Source organism: Suncus etruscus, chromosome 14, assembly GCF_024139225.1.
Source record: "Suncus etruscus isolate mSunEtr1 chromosome 14, mSunEtr1.pri.cur, whole genome shotgun sequence".
Classification (NCBI taxonomy): Eukaryota; Metazoa; Chordata; class Mammalia; order Eulipotyphla; family Soricidae; genus Suncus; species Suncus etruscus.
Window position 1 is genome coordinate 65,007,101 of NC_064861.1, and position 15,193 is coordinate 65,022,293.

Sequence of the window (15,193 nt, forward strand, 5' to 3'; positions counted from 1 at the left end):
GATAAATCCCACTGATAGTAACCTGAATCAGGTCTGGATAGTTTGGTGAGCTGGTGAACTCACAGCTGCTATTTTGATTGATAAGTCCTGAGGCAAATGAATACAAATGTGAAAAGTAGGATTGACTGTGGCTTGCCATTGTTTGTTTATATCTTTATATAAAGAATGCATTTAATTAACATATGCAAATATATCTTCCCAAATAATGAAACATTGATCTTTATCCAAATGGGTGCCTACAATGTACTGCTTTTGTCTTATTCTATTCATAGGTTAGGGAAGGGAAACATGCCTAGTTGAAAAACTTCTAACTCTATTCTAGGGACTCTTGGTTGTACTTGTGTGAGAGGAAGAAAAATAGGGGATCAAAGAGGAAAGGGAAGTTGAGGTGGAAGCAACTTTGTAAACCTTGATAAAACTTTGACTTTGACCTTGAATGAAAGGGGCATCTTTTAGAGGCCCTTGAACAGAGATATAAGATGACCTTATTCAGGTTCCAAAGGATCACTGTGGGTTCTGGGTTGAAAAAAGACTAGAGGAGAGAGGGCAGAAGATTTAAAGATGTCTGTTATAAATTAGGTGAGTAGTGATTTTAGCTGATGGGGCAGCCACCAGTGGAGTGATAGGACTGTGAGGATTCTTTGTACATTCTGAAAGGAGGCCTGAGATTTACCAATAGGATAAATGAGAGAGAACTCTAGATATATTAATTCCTACAAAAGAGGCAGAAACCCAGGGTGACTTCTTTTGTCTTGAGCAACTAGTAGGATGAAAGTGCTATGAACTAAGAGAGTTGAGTAATGTTCATGGATTTTAAATCAGGGATTGACAAGTTTTGATCAGAAAAAAGTTTAACTAGGTTGATTTTCAGATGGCTATTAAAAATACACATGAAAATGTTGAGTTGCCTTTGGGACACTGAAACTTGAATTTTGGACAGGCTCTATGGGATAAAGATATAAGTGCAGGAATACTTGGACATAAATGGGAATTTCAAGTCATGTAACTGGATGTGGTCACCATGACTGAGAAGACAGTAGACCTCTAAGGTATAGGAAAAATAGATAATGCATAAGAGGAAGAATGGACAGAGATAGGATATGGAGACATTGAGATAAATATAATTCCAGAGTTTCCCAGTAGAAAAGGCAAGACATCTTGAATACTCTAAAACTCATTATTCCTAAGTTTTTCAACAAATAATGATTTGTGGAGAATCGGCCTTTTTTTTCTGATTTGACCAAAATAATTAGAATTCATATTTCTTGTTTATCAGCAGCTCTCCAACAGCTCAGAGATTCTCGGCATATTGGCATATTTTCTCTATATAGAACTCTTGCAGATGCAAGCTAAGTCTTCTCTTAATAGACAGGATTTCATTTAAATATCCACCCAGGGACTAGGTAGATAATGCAGGGGTGTGGTGCTTGTTTTACAGACACTGCCAATAGTGATCCCTGCATATAGATAGTCAGGAGTAAGTCCCGAGCACTGCCAGGTATGGCCCTAAATTCCTCCAAATTAAAATAAAAAAATAAATAGCCACTTAGTTGGCATACATTTTCTGTGCCAAAGGCTGAGACTATGGAGATCAATACATTGTGGGTTTTAGCTCATGAAGTTCATAACATAGAAATAATAGACACAGGAAAGACTGAATTAAAGGCCCTGCAGAAATCTTAACAAACTGGGCCAGAGAGCAGATTGGCCCTCCTGCCCACTAACTGGGTGGGAACATCTATTGACAAGGGCAGCTTTTCTCTTGGTAGGCACTGTGTCCAATGGACAAAAATGATCATCTTCACACCACACAGGGTCTCAACAGCAGGATAAATCACAGAATCAATTGAGGGATAGATCATTTAGATCCAGACCTAAATTACTATGCTTCCAAAGTCAAAGAAATGCTCCCCATGTCCACCCTAACCTCATCACATGGTGTGTTTCCCTACCACACACAAATGCCTTGTGACTTTGAGTATGCTCATATTTTATGCTTTGCTGTCCTCAAGGAGACCCTAGCTTATTAATTGTTAAACATGCTAAGGAGCTGGGGATTCATTACTTGCTGCTCTCAGTCCAGAAGGGTGGGCAGCCAGATGCCTGTCCTCTAGCCAGAGCTTGATGGTCAGTCATGTATCATTCTAATGTAGCCGGTGTAATGAAGCTGAGGTCCTGGCTGCGAATCCCAGGGTGCCAGTTACCTTGGTTCTCTGACTGTGGACTGAAACTCACTTCCTATGCTGCATTTCAAATGCTGATGCTGTCAAAGCAAGACTGACAGAGGAGCAGTGCACACGAAGTCTCCATGCTCAGGAATAAGAACTTGTAACTCTGTCCTTTGTCTCAGTGTCTGTCCATCCCTTCTTTCACCCATTTTCACCTGAATTTTCTCTGCTTCAATCCCCACTGCACTTCCCTACCCCAATCTGCTCAACCCGTTTGATTCTGGATCCCAGTAATTAGTGCCCGCAGATGGTCTGGCCTGCTGCATTATAAATTCCTTGAAAACATAAACCATATTGAATGCATTTTTATATCTTTTACAGTCCTCTTGTATGCACAATAAATATTTGTGGAGAAAAATGGCTAGAAGGATGAATGGTTAGAGAAATGGATGGATGAATAAGAATGTAAGTTGTCTTTGCAAATTTGTGGGCTAGCACCTCTATTGATATCCGTCAAGGACAGATAACTCTGAGATGTAAAATATCGTGTAATAATCATGCCTAATAATGATGCTACATCTTCCAGGGAACAGATAAATCTGATAAGGTAGTGTCCATCAATTACTCATAATATGCTGATAATGCACAGAATTTTCCTTTCCACAACAGATCCCGATCCTTGTAGGTATTTAATTCATGGCTGCAGGCTCCTAAGGAAATGCCCTCCTTCTTGGAAAAAAGAAAGCTTAAACACAGAGTGGTTGAGTGATTCTACATAATATCAGGTGGAACATAAAGGGCCTATGAAATTCGTGGATGAATCTGTTATTTATTAAGATTAGACATATGACCCCCAACTGTCATCAGCTGAAGACAGCAGGAATTGGGGTCTAATGTAGCTGAGTGCCTTGACTCCAAATATGCCTGATGCCTGCCAACTGGGCTCTGGTAGTGGCCACTGTCATTGCTGGGTACCCCCAGAGATTAGTTTCTGTTGTCTCTAGGTTCTCACTGACTGTGGTCTGGATCTATTAACTCCTACACAGCAATGTGTTTCCTCCAGAGAGAATGCACCAGAGAGAGGGAGAGCCCAAAAATAAGACTCAATCTGGACTGCTGACCTCAGACATTGTACACTGTCATCTTTACTTCAGTCTCTTGGATGGAAGTGTCTAGATATCACACATACTCATAAATAAGAAATGGCATAGTCTGAGTAGCAAAAGCTGGGGGCTCTGGGGCATCATCTTGCATGCTGGACCCCCAAGACTCCAAAAGGAATCCTTTGTGAGCTACTTCTTATCTGTCTTCAGGTGCAGTGCGATCAAGAATATGAGACCAAACAGAAGATCATGGAAGCAACCTGTCTCAGAAACACAGTCTCCTTTTTTCCATTTGGTTGCAAGTAGTGGTTAATATGTCTTGCTAGAAAGTTCTACCTCACTTGCATCTGGGAGGCATGTAAACTTTCTGACTTTCACTGCTTGTGTTCAAAGCTTGTGTGCAAAGATGGTGACAAAGCATTTCTGAGGAATATCCCTACCAACATCTTTGCTCACTTAGCATCCAGAGAGAGCATGCATATATATATATATCTGCCTTATACCCTCCACTACCAAGCTAGCAGGATGGCCTTCCCCTTAGTTGGGGAGCCATTTGAGAACATGGAGGTAGTCAGAAGGAGGGGATTCCTGTTGATGGTTGGTGGTGAGGAAGCCCAGTTCTGTTGTGTCTGGTGTTAGAAATGAATGCTTCAAATGGACTAAAATCCCCTCAGAATGTATCCCTTTGTGTCTTTTAAAGTGAGGATTTCAGGAGAGATAAAATCAAAGAGATGCAGCATGGTAGAAGAGGAGCAGAGGGAACTTTTAAACCCCCTTTTGCTTGGAATGGTCATTTGCTTGGCAAGTCCACTGCTCTTGCCAAATCTCCTTAACTCCTTAAGCAAGATAATGACATTTTATTAAAGAGCAATTGCTAGATTATTAGCCAGTAGGCTTAAAACACTGAAGAGTCATCATTCTCCTGCTTCCCTGGGCTCGGATCAACATGGTTTAAGCTGCTTGTGAGACGTGTGGTTTTCTCCATCCCAGCTCGGAATTAACCAATAAATTAGAATAACTAAGTGAGAGAGGGTTCAACACAGGCAGTGTCAAGGCTGGAGGCCAGAGCCCTGGGTCATTCGGAATATGAAACGAAGCATGGTTTATGTTTTATGTTTTATCGGTTTTAAAACAAAGCTAAAGGATAGCATTAAGGATCAAGGTCAGAGTGTTATCTTTTGTGGGGTGAACAGGGTGGGGGTGGCAGGGTCACAGCATATGCCAAAGACTGGGGGCTCCCCCCCTTTCCCCATCACATTTATTTTCCTGAGCTTCTGTCTAATTAATATAAGGCCTTGCTCCAGCACCCTGGCCCTCATTGGGCCTGTCACTCGTTAATCAAGCGACCCTTCTAGCCTTGGGTAATGACCTTGAAAGAATATATCAGCCCATGATGGCGGAAGTGAGGAATTAAATTGTTTCTCTGAGTGCTTATGGTCATTGCTGACAATTTATATCTCACAGCTGCCCTGGGCTGGCCGGCCTGGCCATGGCGTGGCCATCATTTTCCTGGCCAGGAATGGATTACAGGCTGGACAGGGACTGAGCCGGCCTCCTTCCATCTCCATCTTTATGTGCAACCCCTTCCCCCACCATCTTTTAATCACATCTTTGTTTGAGAGGCAGGATTGGGAGCAAGTTAAAAGCCTTGTCTGGAAGGCCATCGAGAGACCAGGGTTTGGGGTGAAATGCATGGCTGTCTGTGCCTTGCTTTGTTTGGAAACCCAGGTAGGTGCCTCTGCTGTGGCTTGACTTGCAAAGTAAGTGCCTGGAGAATGGTATCAGCTTCCAACTCATATGAAACCAATTTCTGGACTTTTGGGAGGGCTGCAAAGGGGATATGATATACAATGATGGAGCCTAATCATATTCTGGGTCTTTCTTTCGAAAAGGTCAGGGAGATGTGGGCTACAGGCCTACTCAGCATGGGCCTTCCAGCCTTTTCCCTTTTGTAGTGAAGTTTTGCATCTTAGCTGTGCCTGGGAGTGTAACGCACAGGTTAATGGTGTCCTTTAGCCAGGATTAATGTTCTTGTCTCTGAAATTGTAAGCACTGACTAGACAAACCCCTGAATACAGTCACCTCGTCTCATCCTCTTCCTCCTCTTTTGAAAACCAAGCAAGTGAATTTAAGAGCCATTTTCTGGGGAGAAAGATTTTTGTGTTTTGTTTTCCTCCATCACAGTGGGCTCTCTACATAAGCTAAAAGTGAAATGCTTCCCAGGAACTAGAATTCAGAAACAAGCAGCCACTTAGTTATTTGTTGGTTAGTTAACTTGATTTGGTTTGGATTTCAGGCCACAATAAGCAGTGCTCAGGGCGTACTCCTACTCTATGCTTAGTGATCACTCCTTTCAGGACTGGCAAGGGGGTAGGAGATACCACAATATAGGGTATCAGGAATTGAACCCAGGTCAGCCAGATGTAAGGCAAATCTCTTCCCCTCTGGACTATCTCCTGCACTTCAGCTCACTTAGCTCCTTTCAAAGGACAGAGACTAAATTCAAGACATAGAAACTAGACTTCAAAGAAGGGAATCACACAAGGCAAAACCTTCACCAAGCGGGGAGCATGATGATAAAGTCAGTATGTGGGTCCCTTCCCCAAGGGCTCCAAACTTGGCACAGAGTCCTGTCACTATCAGACTTGCTTAGTAGTGTATTTTGGCCTTCTTTGACTCCTGCACTTTGACCTTCTTCCTGAACCCAAGATGGGGCTTCTCTAGGTCATACCTCACCCTCCAACTTGAGTTTCAGCCTTCTGGTATAGAATGGTTGTTGGTGACAGTGAGGGAGATGGGAAGGTTTCTGTCTCCTTGCTGGACATCACCACGATAAATAGGACATTTATCCGTTCTGCCTGTGGCCCATGGGGGAAAGATGGTTCACAAACATAGAAAACATAGACACACATCCAACACACAGCAGGGATTGAGAAAGAACACTGGCCATAGTACCTCTGAGAAGGTTCCCATTGAGATCTCTGAGCTTTGAATATGGGGGTTCAGGGAAGGCATGGCCTTTAGATGCTTCACCTTACAGAGAATGGGCTCTACCAGGGGTAGGATGAGTGTGTTGAGTGATAGAAATTCCTTCCTTTACTCTGCTCAGAACTCCTAAGCTAGGTGGTTCTTCAGTCTTCAGGACTTAGGATAGAACTATGTGCTACAAAAATGTTTCCTTAAGATAATGTCGGCTTCATAGAAGCATTAAGAAGAATTTTTAGTTTATTTTAGGGAGGTTTATTTTATTTTATTTTTAGATTTTGGAAGACCTTGCGGTATGGACACTACATCTTTCTTGAAGATTTGGTAGAACTGCTAGTGAAATTCATCTGGTCTTGGACTTTTGTCCTTAAGTGTTTATTTGTTTATTTATTTTGGTTTTGGTGTTATACCCACTTGTGCTTAGGGCTCACTCCTGGTTCTGTCAGGGATCACTTCTGGCCAGACCCAGGGGAGTATGCATTGTGCCATAGTTCAAACCCAGGTTGGCCACATACAAGGTAAGTGCTTTACCTACAGTACTCCTCTAAGTAAATTTTATTAGTTGGTTTTGTTTTGGGGCCACACCCAGTGGCATTCAGAAATTACTTCTGGCAGGCTCAGGGGATAATACGGGATGATGGGGATCAAATTCAGGTTGGCCACCTGCAAGACAAATGCCCTACCTGCTATGCTATCACTCTAACCCCTAAGTGAAATTTTTAATTTTCAAAAAGATGTATGCACAGTCTACATTTGTGGCAGTGCTAAGTGCATTAGTCAGGATATAGGGGGAAAATCCTAATGTCCAACAGCAGATGAATGAAGAAGTTGTGATATCTATACACAATGAAATACTCTGATTCTGTATGAAAAGATGAAATCTTGCAGTTTTCTGAAACTTAGCTGAAACTGGAGGTCATTTAAGTGGAATGAGTCAGAGGGAGAAAGACAAATACTGGATTATCTTGCTCACCTATGGGATAGAGAGAAAAAAAGCAACAACAAAAGAATAGACAATATTGAGTGAGAGCAAACCCTTGGCTTTGGATTGAAGAACTGGGATTATCTAGCCGTGGGGAGACAGCAGGTAGAGACATACTAGAAGAAACTGAAGGGCAGTGGTTTCATAAGAAAATCTTTGGGATTTAGTGGTGGTGAGGTTCAGTCATTATGTGTATAAACACCACAAATATTAACACTTCTCTAAACATCTTACTTCAAATACAACAAATATGAACAGCCTCCCAGAGTTAAAAAAGGTTTTATTGAATGAATTTTTAAGAAGGGAAAGCAAAGAGCCCCTGACTTCTCTGCCTTCTGTATCTGTATCTCTGCCTAAGTGTATCACACACTTAGGTTTGCAGAGGCCCTGAGGATGCATCGACAGCTTCTCCCTGTCCTTACTCCACTGAGTATTTGGGCATCTGCACTGCAGGACTTGTCCCTCCTCAGGCAACATCAGAGTCTCAAAGACAGGGGACAGCCTCATCTTTGTGCTTCTTCTGCCCAGCAATTCTATCATTCTAGTTGCTTGTGGGAGAGTAATATGAGTCAGAGGGGGAGACTGTGTTTATGCCTAGGAAACAGGACAGCATGTGCCTGGCCCCTGGCAGTGACCCATAGACAGCTCTAGCTGGTTTGAGGAAAGAGATGATATACAGGAAGCCAGCTTCCAGGCTCTCCATCACCCGAGTGTTCATGGCCACTGGATCCAGGGCTGTTGGGCTATTTCCAAAGCTTAAGTCCAGGAATTAGGTTACTCATGAGTTTGCAACCTGAAAAACAAATATTTTTGAAGTCTTATTTGCCTTGACACCTAAGTTTTCAAAATCAGTGAAGCACCCACTCTTGTTCTATCCATAAGTTGGACTTATGTTCACTACCAGGCTTCTATGTTTTGTTGGCAGAAAACTTGATGTCTGCTTCTAAAGAGAACATGTTTGCTTTGATAAAGGTTAGAGTGTCTTGGAGCTGGAACAGACACATAAGATGAAGCTTCAAGAAGTGAGAGAATTTCATTCAGTTCCTTCTTTATTTTCTTTATTTACATACCCTAAGTTTTCAATTCTGGAACTTGACTTGGTCCAAATAGGAGTCCCTGTCCCATCTCTCCTCCTTCACTTCACCAACCCATGGGTCTGTTTTCTGAGTCCCAACATGAGGCCAGATCATATACAATGGAATGTGGGGCAGCCTCTGATGCAGGAGCCTCTTCTCATCTCTCGAGTTCAGTCCAGTTTAAGGTGATATGAAAAGAAACCAGGTGAGATCAGGTGTTTACATCAGCATCTAACTGAACATGAGACTGTTGACAAGAAGACATGCTTTCATTTCATCTTTGCAATAGGGCATTGAAAAAAGTTGTCTTATACCTGTTCCTCATGTCTTGACTTGTCAAAAAAAATCCATTTTAAAGGTTCACAATTTTCAAATGCTTTTTAATCCAAATGACTTTTTGATTTATTAATTGACAATCAGTTAAATTTTTTAAATATTTGTATGTTCAACCTCTTGCTTTGACACCAAACTCCATCGAGCCACTGATAATGAATTTGTTTTCTTGTATTCATTATGTGCAGACATAAATATTTGACACACAAATTTCTGTGAATCATTAGATAAACAAGGCTTCCATAAAAATCTTGCTGTAATTTTTGCTCATGGGAAAATGATCTTGGCATGTTTGTGGAATATTTCTTGCTATATCAATATACTACTTTAGTAGGACCCAGTTTCTAAGAACCTGGGGCTGGTAACCTCTTTTATTTATTGGGTCAATATTATTATTAAAAGTTAATGAAATGAAAATCCACTACAATCAGAAATGGAAAACAAAATATCTGTTTGAGAATTCTCCATTTGTGGAGGAATCCCAACTATTAGAATAATCTGGCCTTGGAGTGTCCTAAATTCCTGAGATTTTCACTTTCTCGACTCCTACTGCATTTTCTCAGAGTAACATTCATGAGAGTGAGCAGAGGAAGGTGGTATTGTAAGGTATAGGAAAATAATAAGAATGGAATTTTTTGGATACCAAAAAGATCTGCCCTTTCTCCAATTTATCATTGGGGGTAATTGTTGATTTAAACTTTGACTGGTACTGTTCAGATATGTTTAGAGTAATGAGTCATTAACTTAGAATATTTATTATTTATTTTTCTATCACTGATGATGACTCATTCATATTCTTTGAACTTGGGTATTCATGGAACTCCGTTCTAAACTCTTTGCAACAATCCTTTAAAATCCATGCTATTTTTCTTCATTTTATGGATAAAATTGCTTAGGTAGAAAGTAGCAGAGCTCCTTTAAAATCTGTTCTCTAATCTTATAGATACTAGTCACACATTCATTTCCAGCCCAAGGAGATATAATCCAAGCTTAAAAGGATGATTTTATGTTTGCTGTTGAAGGGTCTTGTTCTTTGCACTGTGCTATTCTGAAGTGCTGCATCCAATCATGTAAAGTTCTTAAATCGTGTGAACTATATTTTTGTAATGGTTTTCTTGGTCTCTCTAACCTTTACTGAGAGTTAATAGTTCCTGTATCTTCAGAGATATTAGTTTCTATTCTTCTTTTCCCTAAAGAAGATGGTATGGTCTTTGAAGACAGACTTAGTGTCTTCATAGTCTCTTTTAATGACTATGTATACATAATATGTCTAAATAATTATGTCTAAATTTGCACATACCTTCATAGATTGCCCAGTTTATTCTTTTAATAAATAAACATTAATTTTACTTCTTCAACATAACATGCTAGATACTAGATGTTTATAGAAAGAAAAAATGGAGTTTTTCAGAAGGGCAGAGAGGGTAGAGGAGCCTTTTAAATACTATTTAAATACTCTTTTAATCATCAATAGAGATGACAACCTGTTTTTGCAAGCTGAAATCTACCAACAAACATTTGGGGGGGGTGGAATATTTCATAGACATTTTCCAATTATTTTCTTCACTATAAACCCAAAGACAATGTTTTCTTCACACAAGAGTTTAAAAAAAACTCAATAGTTTTGTTCAGGTTTTTTATTTTATAATTTTAGTTTTTATCTTACAGGGAGACAAATTATATAATACCAATTCTAATTTATATAACTTGGTAAAATTTAGAGAAAGTGAAAACATGGCACTTGGGAATTAGACATAGACACAAAATATAATAATTGTTAAAAGACACATCATTACTCCATTAAATCTTGTTTTAGGGGCGGTGAGTCTGTTAAGAGGGAGTCTTCCAAGATGAAGGTGTGTCTTCCAAAGGGAAGGGAAGTCTTCCATGTAGTACGCAGGGAGTTTTGGCTACTCCCTGAATTCTCAATCATCCAGGCTGCTGGTTCAAAGGTAGGGCTCAGAGTCAGCTATTTCCTGAGGCTTGTTGGCTTTTTGAATTACCCATGGTACCTGGAAGTGATCAGAGGTCTCCAGGTTATATCTAGTGATGCTCAGGAGATTATTCAGTGCTAAAAATGAAACTCGGGTGAACTTCATTCAAGGTATGTATCTCGTCCCCTCTCTAGACCCTCCATTATATTTTTTTCAAAGTGAGATTTGAAGCAATGTGGTTTTTATTTAAAAAAAGAAACACCTATTTTAAATGCATTTTAACTAAAAATATTTTTTAAATGCTTTAAGAGGGGGCCAGAGCAGTGGCGCAAGCAGTAAGGCATCTGCCTTGTGCACGCTAGCCTAGGATGGACCGAGGTTCGATTCCCTGGTGTCCTATATGGTCCCCCAAGCCAGGAGCAATTTCTGAGTGCATAGCCAAGAGTAACCTCTGAGCCTCACCGGTGTAGCTGAAAAAAAAATGCTTTAAGAGGAAGAAGTAAGAAGAAGATAGAGATCAGCTTTCACTATGATCAATAGTCTCCAGTGAATGGTACATGTGTTACCATTGATGAACTGACACTAACTCATCACCATTACCATTACCCAAAGTCCATCATTGATAATTAGGATTCACTCCTGGTATTGTCTATTTAATAGGGTTGGACATATGTATCATAACATATTTCTACTATTATGGAGTCTACAGTGTATTTTCATTGCCCTAAAAATTCTCTGGGCTCTTCCTATTCATCTTTTCCTAGATCCCCATTACTGATCCTCTTTCTGTCTCCATCGTTTTGCTTTTTAGAGAATGTCTCATAGTCTGAATTGAATAGGACTATAACTTCTCCAAATGGCTTCATTCACTTAGTAATAGGCATTAAAGCACTTAAGCTTCCTTTACATCTTTTTGTGTCTTGCATCTTTTGCATCTTTTTTTTCCCCCAGCTTTGAATATACTATGAAATGAGTGATTTTGGATCCACCACTGTTTATTCACTGACTGAAGGTATATTGAATGGTTTCCTAGATCAGGCACTTGTGAATAAAGCTGCACCACTTATTTGTGTGTAGACTTTCATGTGAACATAAGTACTCAATTCCTTTGGGTAAACACCAAAGTGCATGGTTAGTGTATACTGTGGTGGGAGTATGTTTACTTTTGCAAGAAACCAAAAACACTATTTTCCAAGGTAGCTTATTGCTTTCCTACATACAATGAACATTCTTACAGCATCATATCCTTACATATTGGATATGGTCAGTGTTTTGATTTGGGCCTTTCTAATATGTGTGTCATGGTATTTCATGGCATGTTAATCTGCATTTTTATTTCTTTTTCTTTTTTCTCTCTCTCTTTCTCTTCTTTCTTTTTCTTTCTTTCTTCTTTCTTTCTTTCTTTCTTTCCTTCCTTCCTTCCTTCTTTCTTTCTTTCTTTCTTTCTTCCTTCCTTTCTTCCTTCCTTTCTTCTTTCTTTCTTTCTTTCTTTCTTTCTTTCTTTCTTTCTTTCTTTCTTTCTTTCTTTCTTTCTTTCTCTTTCTTTCTTTCTCTCTTTCTCTTTCTTTCTTTCTTTCTTTCTTTTTCTTTCTTTCTTTTCTTTCTTTCTTTCCTTCCTTCCTTCCTTTCTTTCTTCCTTCCTTCCTTCCTTCCTTCCTTCCTTCCTTCCTTCCTTCCTTCCTTCCTTCCTTCCTTCCTTCCTTTCTTTTCTTTCTTCCTTTCTTTCTTTCTTTCTTTCTTTCTTTCTTTCTTTCTTTCTTTCTTCTTTCTTTTTCTTTCTTCTTTCTTTCTTTCTTTCTTTCTTTCTTTCTTTCTTTCTTTCTTTCTTTCTTTCTTTCTTTCTTTCTTCTTTCTTTCTTTCTTTCTTTCTTTCTTTCTTTCTTTCTTTCTTTCTTTCTTCTTTCTTTCTTTCTTTCTTTCTTTCTTTCTTTTTCTTTCTTTTCTTTCTTTTCTTTCTTTCTTTCTTTTTTCTCTTTCTTTCTTTCTTTCTTTCTTTCTTTCTTTCTTTCTTTCTTTCTTTCTTTCTTTCTTTCTTTCTTTCTTTCTTTCTTTCTTTCTTGGTTTTTGGGTCACCTGGCAGCACTCAGAGGTTACTCCTGGCTCTATGCTCAGAAATAGCTCCTGGCAGGCTCGGGGGACCATATGGGATGCCAGGATTTGAACCACCATCCTTCTGCATGCAAGGCAAATGCCTTACCTCCGTGCTATCTCTCCAGCCCCTGCATTTTTCTGATGATAGATGATTTAGTATGTCATTTCATATGCTTATTTACTATTTATCCAGAGATTATTAGTGAAGTATCTTTGTTGAGTTCTTATTCTCATTTTTATAAATCAGATATTTTGTTATTTCTGGTCTTCCTGAGTATTTGTTTTGGTCACAGCTCTTTATCAGGTATATCTCATAAATATCCCCACCTAGGAGATGTCTTATCCTCTATAAAGTAACACTTCAAATGAGTTTAAAATAGGTTCATGAGGGCCCGGAGAGATAGCACAGCGGCGTTTGCCTTGCAAGCAGCCGATACAGGACCAAAGGTGGTTGGTTTGAATCCCGGTGTCCCATATGGTCCCCTGTGCCTGCCAGGAGCTATTTCTGAGCAGACAGCCAGGAGTAACCCCTGAGCAACGCCGGGTGTGGCCCCAAAACCAAAAATAAATAAATAAATAAATAAGTTCATGACACACATGTCCAATGACAGATGATTAAATGAAAAAATTTTTTTTGGTATATGTATGCAATGGAAGACTATTATTACTCCCTTTGGTTATTGTTGTGATCACCAAGGGTCACACACAAGAGGCTGTGACTCTTGCACACTTGGTTGCAGAACATACATATGTGCCTAACAAGGTCATACATTTTAGCAGTAAGGCTCGCACCCACTTGGCTATGATGTACCAGAAGTCACCCACTATTCTGGGTCCAGGAATTTCAAACAGCCACTTGGAATTACACTTGGGCTATGAAGTAATATAAGGGATAATATTTGTGGCTGTACCAGCCTCTGGTTTTTAATGTAGAAACTTTTGCCACTGAGCCATCTCCAGCACCCTACTATTCCCCCACCCCATATTTTCAACATTTAATCTCTAATCTAATCTTTAATCTACTGGGGCACAGAGAGCTTTGTTGAAGGTAATGAACAGCAGGACAACAGTCACTACTAAGTTCTTGGACAGGGGGTTTGAACTGTGGGCACCCAAGATATTCCAGGAATACCCAGGAAAGGGACCAGAAGGATCCCAACATATGTTGGAAGGAGGACATTGTCAGACAAAGGCTGAAAAACATTGCCTGGGAATGTGTCCCCACAGCAGGCACAGGGGACACAGAAAAGGCAGATTCTGAAAGAAAGAAAGCAGGCAAGCTCCACATTTAGATTTCTTGTGAGATGATGAAGATATTAATGAGAATACGGGCACCCAGATGTTGTTGAAAGGCATAATGTGTCTTATGACTTCTCAAATTTCTTCAGATGATCAAACAAGTGAGATAAACAAATGCAAAGAAGCATTTTTTTTAAGCAAAGGGCACTGTGGCAAGCATAGGGCAGGGAAGATGCTAAGTGCATGGCCCCAGACCTCCATCCACCCACCTGAATTCTGCAGCATGCACCTGCTAAGCACCTTTAAGACACTGTGTCTCACATTGCTTTGAGATTTTAGGTGCCAGATATAAGCATGTGGGACAGAACCCCTAGCCCCTCGGGGAGAAGTGATCATTTTCTTTAATGTTTTGGTTATATTGGCCCATAAGGTCTAATTTTACAATGAAAATGTTTAATGGTCTGCAGGCATTTTGGTCTCTTGTTCCAGAGAAATTGCAACGCTGATGGTCTGACTGAGCATTACCTCCAAAGAGATGGTATTTAAGACTTCAGAGCACCCTCCTATGGCAGCCATGTGTCATGTATAAGAACCTGAAAAGAGTCACTTTTACATTCACTGCAAAGACGATCCCCACTGTGGGTACTTGGGGATTTTTTTTGTATGTGTGTGAATCTCTGGTGCACAATTACCTGTATAGGTGTGTGAATCTGCACACATTTTCTTTTTGAATCAAGATATCTATGGATATCAGCCATGGTAGAATGTCAGTCCCGATTATAAAGAAGACAAGCTGTTTTAACTCTCACTGCACAGGTTCAATAGCTAGAGGGCAATTGAATGCTGTTTTCCTAGTAGAAATCCATCTTAGGATTTTATGTGACTTGCTTAACTTTCAAAAATGTATTCATCTAGGTCACAGGCATTGCGTTCTTTGGATAACTCCTAGGTCAGGGTTTAATACTGATGGGGAAAGGTGAGCAGTCGATGTGCTGACATGCTTCCCTCTGACTTTCTGTCTCTGAATGTGAGTGTATTTCATCAGGATTACTCAGTTCCATGTTCTACCCGTGAATGGCAAGTGACCAATGGAAACAATGTGTTTGTGTCTGCCCACAGAATGTAATGCTTTGACTGGTTCTACATCATCTTCCAGATGGATTTGTTTGACGGATTCCACCCATCAGTCCAGCCACACAGTCACTCCATTCCAACAGCTGGCCAGATGATCAAAATGGTTAGACAGAGATCCAGCTCAAAGGAATAACTCCTAAACAGAGTC